An 11,242-nucleotide genomic window follows, 5' to 3' on the forward strand; every position below is an offset into this window, starting at 1 on the left:
TTTTCAAGGGGGCTGTTTAGGGACCAGATTTAATAATAATACAAAAAATAGTGCTTCGTACAAAAAATTGGCTGCTGGCCATTGGTCTGGTCATGGTGGGGTGTCACTTCCTGGGGGGTGCTAGGGGGTGTCATCTGTCATCTTGTCTTTTAAAAGACAAGTTCTACGACGTGCTTAGTGCTGCTGTAGCGCAAATACCTGCTCGTGAACAACTGTACATCTTGGGTGACTTCAATGTAAGAGTTGGAGCTGATTGGGCCTCATGGCCTTCCTGCTTAGGACACTTCGGTGTGGGAAAAATGAATGACAATGGACAGTGTCTCCTTGAACTGTGCATGTACCACAATCTGTGCGTCACAAACGCATTCTTCCAAACGAAGCCACAGCACAGAGTGTCGTGGAGACACCCACGCTCGAAGCACTGGCATCAACTAGATGTGGTCATCACTAGGCGTAATAACCTCAAAAACGTCCTTCTGACACGCAGCTGTCATAGTGCTGACTGTGATACAGATCACTTGCTAGTTTGCTCCAAGCTCAAGCTGAGACCCAAGAAGCTGTACCGCTCTAAACCTGCTGGAAGGCCCCGCATTGACGCCAGAAAAACGGCAAACTCGGAGAAAGCTGAAAAGTTCAGAGAGACCCTCCAGGAAAATCTGTGCAGCGGCCCTGGGGGCGCTGATGCGACATCCAAATGGCAACATCTGAGGGATACAGTTTACAACACGGCCTTGTCGGTGTTTGGAAGAAAAGCTAGAAACACGAACGACTGGTTCGAAGCTAACTCCAATGAGATGATTCCAGTCATTGAAAAGAAGTGCGCTGCACTCCTGGAGTACAAACGCTCACCGAGCCAGAGTACCCAGCAAGCACTTAGCGCCCAAGACCCTTCATTTCCTCTGGGTGAGGAACTAGGGGTAGCATGAGCAGCCCCTAACCTGTGTCCCCATTCCCCTGAGATACGCTGCTCCGAGCAGATAGAAGATGCAAGGAGGCAATGTTCTTCCTAGCAGCAGCACTTTCCCTGGCTGTGGCCACACTAGCAGCTCATTTTGAAAATTATTTCGAAATGAGGGGTAATTTCAAAATGAGCAGGAGAGCGACTTCACAGCAATTGCTCATTTAGAAATTAATTTAGAAATTAAAAGGCGTTCATTTCAAAACAGTTATTCCACTCCCGTGTTGGAAATAATGCTTCCTTTCAATGTTAATTTCAAAATTAAATGTGTGTAGCCGCTCCCTGGCTGCCATTTTGAAATGAAAAGTCCTCCACAGAGCCGCCCCTCGCACCAGTAGCCAGAGCTCTATGGCTGTCAGCTTCAGGTGCCTTAAAGCTGCAGGAACATAGAAACCCCATGCAGGAAGCTGTGTGTGTGCTGGCAGCCATAAGAGCACAAGGTGGCCAGATGACACTCCCTAGCACCCCCAGGAAGTGACACCCCACCGTGGCCAGACCAATGGCCAGCAACCAAGACCCCCAGGATCCCCATGCAACCAAGGGGTCCAGGTGACAAGGCTCCCAGGGCTCTGGGCAGCCTCCAAAGAGGAAGGGGGCCCTCTGGCTGGAAGCTGAAGTCCAGGACTTGCGGGCTGTCTGGGGGTAGGTGGACATCCTGCTCAGGATGGAGGGGCAGAAGAGAAATGCAGACGCCTCCGCCCACCTCGTCAGCAACCTCACCACAAGCAGCCACTCCTTCTGGACCCCCGATCAGGTCTGCTCCAAAGTGAAGGAGCTGCGGCAGGGCTATGCCCGAGCAAGGGACTCAGCCAGGCCGTTGGGCAGCGCCGGCCACCTGCCCCTACTTCAGGGAGCTCTACCAGCTGCTTGGACCCAGGGAGGCTGCACCACTTAAGGAGACCCTGGACATGGCAGGGCTGGAGGGGCAGGGCAAGGAGCCCCAGACAAGACCCTCAGCACCCCCCCCCCAAGCAGGCCCCAAAGTACCTGCTGGCACCGGGGACAGTGACAGTGGGAGTGAGGGACCACTGTGCATGGCTGAGCCCTCTGAGGGCCCTAGCCAGGCTACCTCCACCCAGGCCTCCCCTGAACCACCCGAGGAACCCTCAGATAGGACCGGGCATTGGGTGCCTTGGTCATGCAGGGGAGGGGGCGGTCCCCAATGCAGCCAGTACAGGCCTAGGCACACGGCCATGGGCCAGGGACCCAGGGATGGCCGTCATCATTGCCAGGAGCGGGCCCACATGGGGCCATGGCCTGCCATGAGGGTCAGAAGCCCAGGAGGGCTGGGACAGCCACTCTAATGGCCCCACATTGACGGACCCCACAGAAAACAGGCTGCCCCAGAGCCCCTCACCACAAGCAGGTTGGGATGGCAGTGGGGACAAGGCCACTGGCTCACGGTACCCGGGCTCATGACTGATGGGGCATCACCCTCTCGCCTTATGTCTTCACAGCCTTGGCATCTGCTAGCCACCCCAGCCCCCTAGACATGCCCAGGAGCCCCACAGCAGCAGAGGAGGGCGAGGGGGCGACGCTTCTGCAAACCGGGTGCCATGGTGGGAGGAGCTGCTGCTACAGCTGGGCAGATGATCTGGCGGCAGCCCACATAGCTGCATGGCGGGAGCAGAACCGCTTGCTGCAGGAATGGCTCTCCATGGAGCGGGTGGCCTGGGACTGGGTGGCCAGGTATCTCGACACCCTGACCCAGGCCATCGCCAACGGCCTGGCCCAGCCGCCTGCCCCATGGATGGCCTTTCCTGCAGCACCCCCCCTCCTCCCCAGCCCCTGCTTCCTCCCCAGTACCCTCCTCTTCCCTGCCCCCCCAGCCTCCCCATCTTCCCCACTATCCCCCTCTGCCCCAGCCTCCCCCTCTTCCACACCACCCCCCTCTTCCTCAGCTCCTCCCTGTTCCCCAGCCCCCCTCATGCCCCTTCCGCCCCCCTGGCCCTTGCAGCTCTGCTCCCAGCTGACATGACCCTGGCCAAGTGGCAGGAGCTGGTGCGCTGGCTGTGGCCAGGTGAACCCTGCCCATCCGTGGCTCCACCGCCTCCTCCCTGCGAGTCTGAGTCCCTAGATACCCTGGTCCAGCCCTACCTCCCTGTTCCACCTGCCCCATCCCGGCCCCACTGTAGTCCTCAGACCTGGGGCGGTCGCTGCTCCAGGGGCTGTCGTGGCTCCCAACCAGCCACTCCGACAGAGGATTGAGGCCCCCCACCTCCCCATGTATATAGTTCACCCCCACCCCCCATGAAAATAGTTCACACACACACACACACCCCCGGAAATAGTCACACTTTCTTTATGTTCCAAAAATAGCGACTGAATTTATTTAATGGTGCTGTGTCCTGCCTTGGGTGGAGATGGCAAGGGGGGTGCTGGTGGGGCAGGGGTGAGAACGGGGGGTGGGGGGGTTACGTGGAGTGAGCCAGGCCAGGTCATGGGGCCCCCGGCAAAGGTCTCCTGGAGGGCCTCCCACATGTGCACCCCGTCCCGCTGCACCTGGTGACACAGGACCGCACCTGGCTGCCCAGTGTGCCACAAAGAGCTCCTGCTTGATCTCCATGAGGTTGTGCAGTGCATAGCAGGCACCCATGACCGCGGGCACGCTGGGCAGGCCTACCTCCAGGCACATCGGGGGCACCTGAAACGCGCCTTCAGATGGCCGAATACCCGCTCCACAGTGTTCCTGGCCTGGGTGAGGTAGGCACTGAAGAGGTCCTGGCTTTCATTGGTGTGTCCCGTGTAGGGGTGCATTAGCCAGGCCTGGAGTGGGTAGGCAGCGTTGGTGATGATGCACAGGGGCATGGTCACATCCCCCCAGCAACTCCTGTGGGGGGGTGTAGGTGCCCTCTCTCATCCTGCTGCAGAGCCACAAGTTCTACAAGATGCGGGCATCATGGGCCCTGCCAGCCAGCCCAAACAGATGTTGGTGAAATGTCCTTGGGCATCCACGAGGGCCTGGAGGACAACGGAGTGGTAGCCCTTTTGGTTGATGTACCGTCCCCGGCTGTGTGGTGGGGCTCGGATGGCGATGTGGGTGCTGTCCAACGCACCGATCCAGTTGGGGAATCCCAGCTATTGGAAGCCGGCCATGGCAGCATCCATGTCCCCAAGGCGGATCAGGCGGCGTAGGAGGATCCTGTTGATGGCAGCGACAACCTGTAGGGTAGAGGGTACAGGTGCCCATGAGTATGTGGTAGCATATGGGGTCCCCCTCCCCTGGGCCCCGGTCCCCAGGGCCCCACACCTTGGGACCCCCTCCCCAGACCCCGCTGTGGGTGCATGGCCCCGAGTACCTTACCTCAAGGAGGATGACCCCGACGGTGGCCTTCCCCACCCTGAATTGGTGGCCAACTGAGCAGCTGCTGTCCGGGATGGCCAGCTTCCACAGAGTGATGGCCACTCGTTTCTCCAGGGGTAGCGCGGGCCGTATGCGGGTGTCCTGGTGGCGAAGTGCTGGTGCCAGCCAATGGCACAGCTCCATGAAGGTGGCCTGAGTCATCCAGAAGTTGCGGACCCACTGGTCGTCATCCCACCATTCCCCACTGGTGGGGTACCGCCAGAGGTGATGGTGGAGCTGGAACAGGGGGTGCTCCGGATGCACCGTGAGGGGAGCCTGCAGGAGGTTGGCCCCACGTTGGGCAGCATGTAGCCTCATATGGCATGCTGTCACGATGGCTATCAGGCTGGCCATGATGTCCAAGGTGTCCCCATCAGTGAAGTGCTGTGGGTCGATGGCAGGCAGTGGTGTGGTGGCTAACCAAGGCTCTGTCAAGTGCTGTGCTGGGGGTCACGTGCTGCAAGCAGCCAGGGTCCTCAGCCCGGGGTATGTGTTTGGGAGGAGCCCTTTAAGGGGTTGGCTCGCCTGTTCTCCAGGAAGGGCTTATCAGCCATTTGACTCTGCCCTTGCCATTTCCTGCCCTGTTATTTCGAAATTAAGCTGTGTCTTTGTAGCTGCTCCATTTCGAAATGACTGGGAGTCTTTTCGATGCATTTCGTGTGTAGTTGCTTCCATGCCACTTACTTCTAAATAGCTTATTTCAAAATAACAGATAGGGATAAGCCATTTCGATGTCACTCTCTAGTGTGGCCACAGCCCGTGTCCCTGCTGCCCAGGGAAAGGAGGAAACAGCAGGGTAGCTGGCTGCAGACTGAGTTCCTTGCCACTTCAGGGGGATGTTCGACCTTTTCTGTTGCTGGAGTCCTAGCTGTGCTGCCTGCTTTGTAGAGCACCTGCTGAGGTGTGTTGGGGTGGAGGCAAGGCAACACTGGGGTTCATGCAGCAAGAAAGTAAAGCAGCTCTGTTTCATGGGAGAGAATGTCAGCCTGGAGCTGCCTGCACCTAGCACAATAGGGTCCTGCTCTGTGACTGAGACTCCCAGTTGCTATATCTTGTGGTAAATACAGCCAAATGCCTGTTTCTCCCTCCCTCCCTTTCCAGGCTGTATGGACACAGCAGCATTCTGAGAAAAGCAGGGTGGGGCATTAAATCCCAGAACCTTTCGTTTATGCCTCCCACTATCCTCAGCTGTGGGTCACCTCCGACTAGCCCATGTTAAAAAGTGGGTGAGCATGGCATTTTTAAAAGTGGGGAGGCATGGACATGTCTGGTTCCAAAGCCCCTGGGCCCCCAGGGTGAGCGGGTCTCAAATATTCTTTATGCCCAGAGGCCCAATAAATCGTAATGCACCTCTGGAGATGGGCAAAGTTTAAGAAATATGTTTAAGATATTTACATTGATACAAATAAAAAATGTTTAAAATGCACAATCATGTGCAACTGAAAATTTAAATCAATAAATGGATAAATGTATTTAAAAATAAACACTGATATCCATTGAAGTTATAAAAACATCAGATTCTATCAGGCTTAGACTTCAGTGCAGTTTTTATGGTTTTTAAGTATGGAGGTTCTGTTTGTCATACGTGGACATTAAAGATTCCCATTTTACCATTGTTAAAAGATGGGGTTGCCTTCGGTACCTTTGGCCAAAATTTATGCATTCCACATATGTGCATCACGCTGTAGACTATACTTTATACAAGAAGTAGCTGCATTTTGTTGGTGGCAGCATGTTTATAATTTCTGATGCACTTTGGGCTTCAGGATAAAATCCACGGTACAAACATTTATTATTTATTATAGAAAATATTTTGTACATTTATTTGTATCTCCCTCTCTTGTAGTGCAGCCCTTCCTCAGTGTAAATGATGTTGAAAAAGTGAAGTTACTCACCTTAGTGCAGAAACTATCGTTCTTTGAGACGTGTGTCCTGTGGGTGCCCCATCCTCTTCCCCGCTTCATTGTCTGGCTTGTTTGTCTGATCTCTCTCACAGATTCTGGAGCAATTTTGAGGAACAGGCTTGAGTTGATCCGCACACGTGATTAAAAGAGGGCGAACAGAGAGACACAATGGCAGCACATGCACAGACTGGCTAGATACAGCCACAAAGAGCCTCCGATCCGCAGTGCTGGGACGAGCCCAGCACCTACAGTGGAGCACCCACGGGACATCACTCGAATAAGAATGAAATTGTGCAGTAACAAAAGAATATTGGCAGGTTACAAATTCTTACATTAATTTCTCATGCAGTAGTGCAGTACTTAAATATCTGGGCTCTCTGAAGAGACTGTTTAAACATGAACAATAAATTGTTTAACTGGAAGTATGCATCACAGAACTTGTAAATAAATATTGTGTTTACGAAGCATGAATTCTCAATGTAAATTGAACTGAAGTAATTCTTATAAACAACCTAACGTCCAACTTACACCTTTCATGCATTCTTCTTTTTTTTGTCATAGGTAGCATCATTTTATTATATATATTAATAAAATATATTGAGGCCAGTAGTGGAAAAAAGTAGAGGCAGGTTAAGATGGTTAATAGCTCTATGTGATATTTTGAATTGTGTAGCAATTTTTCAGTGGAACATTTTTCTCTTGAAAAATGCCAAGTTGTTGAAACCAAAATGGTTTTTGCAGAAATATGCAATCTTTGATGAAGGTGCATTTCAAAAGAAAAATTGAAATAAGTGTTTAGGACTTTTTGGAACAATGTTCAATATTTTGTCTCAAAATTACTTTTTGTTTCAGTTTTTTTTTTTAATTGTTATATCCAGAGTTTGGGGTGATATGAGTGACTGCGGCTCTCTCCTTCCAGTTGTACAGTAGACCTCTGACTTACGCATAGGTTGCGTTCCTGGACAACCATGCACAAATCAAATTTAGCATAAGTTGGAACCAGGTGGTGGAGGGGCCCTGCACCTGGGCCTCTGCTCCTGTGAGTGGTGGGGAGCCCAAAACCAGGTGCAGCAGCACTGGTCAATTTCTTGGCTCCCAGGAGTGATAGAGCCAGGAACCAGGTGGCAGCCTGGCTTCTGGCTCCCCTCTGCTTGTGGGAGCTGGGAAACTGACCTGTGCTTCTGCATGGGTCAATCCTGGGAGCCGCCTGCAGCAGCACAGGTCAGTTTCCCAGCTCCCCACCATTTGCAGGAGCCAGGAAACTGACTAGTGCTGCTGTGCCTGGCTCTGGGCTCCCCGCCACTCATGGGAGCCAGGAAATTGGTCACTGCAGCAGCACTGATCAGTGCAAGCAGAGGGGAGCTGGGAGGCAGGCTCCCCGCCACTCACAATTTCAACTTATGTTATTGCAAGAAATGGGTAAGTCAAAATCATGTAAGTCAGAGTCTACTGTACTAGAAACCGAAACCTCGTATGTGCACACTTCATAATATGGTTCAGGAGTTTGAGTTCTTTTGAGTCCCCTGTATGTTATAAAGTACAAACTACCACTTATTATACGTGGATGGTGTGATGGAGTGGGGATGTGTGTGAGAGAGTCAGGCTGGATGTGTGTGTGAGAGACAGGAAGTGCAGTTCAGAATGGCTAAGGATGACCCCTTGGGGCTGTAACCTAAGCGGGCAGGTAACACCTCTGGCCTGAACAAAGAGCAGGGAGGAGCTGAGCTGGGTTTGAATGGGAGGCGGCAGTTAGAAGCTGGGGGGAGAGGGAGCTGGAAGGCAGCCAGCCTAGATGGGCGGAAACTAGACCCCAGATGGGGCAACCTTTGGGCTCCTCTCCCCTGGATGGGTTGGAATGACTGTCTCTGCCTGCTGTACTGACACCTCTGTATTGAGCTGTGCCTCTGTTGACTAATAAACTTCCCATTCTACCTGCTGAGTGAGAGTCACTCCTGCCTATGGATGGGGTGCAGTGCTCAGGGACCCCCTGAACCCCATCACAAATGGGGTGCCAGATAGCAAGTTGAACGCTTGGACGATCACCCAACAAAGATTCAAATGCCACTCAGCTGATTAGCAGAGCTCCCACAGTGCTCACAAGCCAGGAGCATGTTTCTACTGGTGGTGCACATCCATGTGTGCCTTGATGCACATAATACAATTTATTCTGGGCATGGATAGGAAAAAAAGGAGGGAATATTGACGCCAAATTGTTCTGTTGCTTTGCACATAAACCTTTTATGTAAAAGCACCTGCTTTGACCTTTTTTTTGTTATGGAACTTCAGCGACAAAGGTCCTGATTCTTATTTATGTGACTGCGCTTGAGAATCAGGCCCCAATACTTTAGAATGTGTTTTTCATAATATTTAATTGTGAATTTATATCACTGAGATTAGGAGGTGAAAAAAAAACAATATAAGTGTCACAAGCACCTTTCCCTTTTCTCCCCTTTTCCCCCCAAACCACCCTTTCTGGGGGGGTATGGCCTGAGCTCTCTAGGGCACCTTGCCTGCTCTCCCCGCCAGAAGACTGTGTTCCCCCCCCAAAAGACCCTGAGACCCTATAAGGGGTCACGGCCAAGGGCGCCACCAACTTCACTCCTCTTGTGGCCATGAACTCCACAGAAACCCTAACGAGGGTCAGACTTGGGGAAAGCCTAGGCTTCATTCCCAGAGCAAACCTATATTTACCTCCCCCCAAATTCACAGGGAACACGGGAATAGGGCACATTGTGGTGTGCACACTTACCCTAAAAACATGGACTGAGTCATTAAAATCAGTACTGTTTAGGGACAGCACCCTCACTAACAAATATTCACTGGGTTACTATTAACATCCACTCATCTAAATCTGGGGTACAACATTCTCCCTTATATTTTATGCATAATTCAGCAAACCACCTGCTGTAACTGCCCCCCCCCCACCTTCCTGCCCTCCACCAGAATTTATATCTGTTCCTCACCTGCTATACATGGGGCAAAACCTGTATTCTGGGTGATGTGGGCTTACTGTAGGTATGGGTCACCCTCACGGGGTACATAATGTGTTGTGGCATAAATGCATGCAGCCATTGCACCGGGCTCCAAATTTGCATCATGTTTACATACTTTACATTATCTGCCCAACCTCATCCCATCCCATCCCAGATACCTGCCCCCCGGACAGCCAAACAACTGCACTACTATTAAACCTGTGCTTTAAACTAGTTCACAAACAATAGCTTAATAAACTTGTCTGTCCATATTTTGCATTGGTGTGACTACAACTGGAATACTGTGTCTAGTTCTGTCTCCACAATTCAAGAATGATGTTGACAAATTGGAGAAGTTCAAAGAAGAACCACAAGAGAGAAAAAGGATTAGAGAACATGCTTTACTATGGTAAAAATCTGCCCCATATATAGTTACTGGTGGCTAAAAACTATCTTTCTGTGTTTGTAGCACAATTTGGTGCTAATTCTGGGTGGGTTCTTTGGGCACTATAAAATAGTGGAATAAATAAATATAAAATAGCATTAAATCAGTGAAATAAATAAATAAAAGTCAGCAGTACATAAACACAAAACCCATGCAGGATAAAATCACAAACTTACAGGAAAAAAATGAATTTTTTTATGAATATTCTCTTAAGTCTCCACTCCTTTAGCTGTCTGATGATAGCACTTTATTTTCTACCAAATGACTGTCCTCCTAATTACATTATTTAAATCCGTTTCTCAACAGAAATAGAAATGATTCACACTTCCTAGCAGGCATGATTACATTGGAAGGCCTTATCTATTGTTTCATAAACATATTGGCTATGTCTACACTCATATTCTTGGGCACACTTAGTATGCCTCATATTCATCAAAGCAATTCTACTGCTCACAGTGCTGCTTCTGATGGAAAAGCTTTAGGCTTTAGGCTACGTCTACACGTGCCCCAAACTTCGAAGTGGCCACGCAAATGGCCATTTCGAAGTTTACTAATGAAGCGCTGACATGCATATTCAGCGCTTCATTAGCATGCGGGCGGCAGTGGCACTTCGAAATTGACGCGGCTTGCCGCCGCGTGTCTCGTCCAGACGGGGCTCCTTTTTGAAAGGACCCCGCCTACTTCAAAGTCCCCTTATTCCCATGATCCTGGGTCATTTCGAAAAGGAGCCCTGTCTGGACGAGACGCGCGGCGGCAAGCCGCGTCAATTTCGAAGTGCCACTGCCGCCCGCATGCTAATGAAGTGCTGAATATGCATGTCAGCGCTTCATTAATAAACTTTGAAATGGCCATTTGCGTGGCCATTTTGAAGTTTGGGGCATGTGTAGACACCGCCTTAATGTCTAGAATAATTAATATCCTTTTTTTTAACTTCTTCAAAAGAACCTGAGGAAAAAACCCAAGGGCCGTGTCTACACTAGCCCCAAACTTCGAAATGGCTACGCAAATGACCATTTCGAAGTTTACTAATGTAGTGCTGAAATGCATATTCAGCGCTTTATTAGCATGTGGGCGGCCGCGGCACTTCGAAATTGACGCAGCTCGTCCCGACGGGGCTCCTTTTCTAAAGGACCCCGGCTGCTTCGAAGTCCCCTTATTCCTATGAGCAGATGGGAATAAGGGGACTTCGAAGTAGCCGGGGTCCTTTCGAAAAGGAGCCCCGTCGGGACGAGCCGTGCGGCGGCGAGCCGCATCAATTTCGAAGCGCTGCGGCCGCGTGCATGCTAATGAAGCGCTGAATATGCATTTCAGCACTTCATTAGTAAACTTCGAAATGGCCATTTGCATGGCCACTTCGAAGTTTGGGGCACGTGTAGACGTAGCCTAAAGCCTAAAGCTTTTCCATCAGAAGCAGCACTGTGAGCAGTAGAATTGCTTTGATGAATATGAGGCATACTAAATCTCCCAATAGGAGAAACATGGCAGGCATAACAACCCTCTCAATAAAATACGCAGGAAATCATAAATGCTAAAATAAATGCAGTGAAAGTAAAAATAATAAGAGCAGGAAGAGTTGCCTTCTGCCACTGAGCCCCGCTTTGTTTGCTACATGGCCTAATG

General features: G+C 50.9%; 1 long non-coding RNA gene across 1 annotated transcript in view; it reads left to right on the forward strand.

The window, feature by feature from the left end:
* The window catches only part of LOC142012450 (uncharacterized), a 10,669-nt gene extending 3,999 nt beyond the window's left edge, over positions 1 to 6,670 (forward strand). The window contains exon 2 of the long non-coding RNA XR_012645349.1: positions 6,298 to 6,670. This is a non-coding gene — a long non-coding RNA (uncharacterized LOC142012450). The remainder of the gene's footprint in view (positions 1 to 6,297) is intronic.
* The last annotated feature ends 4,572 nt before the right edge of the window (positions 6,671 to 11,242 follow it).

The sequence above is a fragment of the Carettochelys insculpta genome, chromosome 4 (genome assembly GCF_033958435.1).
Source record: "Carettochelys insculpta isolate YL-2023 chromosome 4, ASM3395843v1, whole genome shotgun sequence".
Lineage (NCBI taxonomy): Eukaryota > Metazoa > Chordata > Testudines > Carettochelyidae > Carettochelys > Carettochelys insculpta.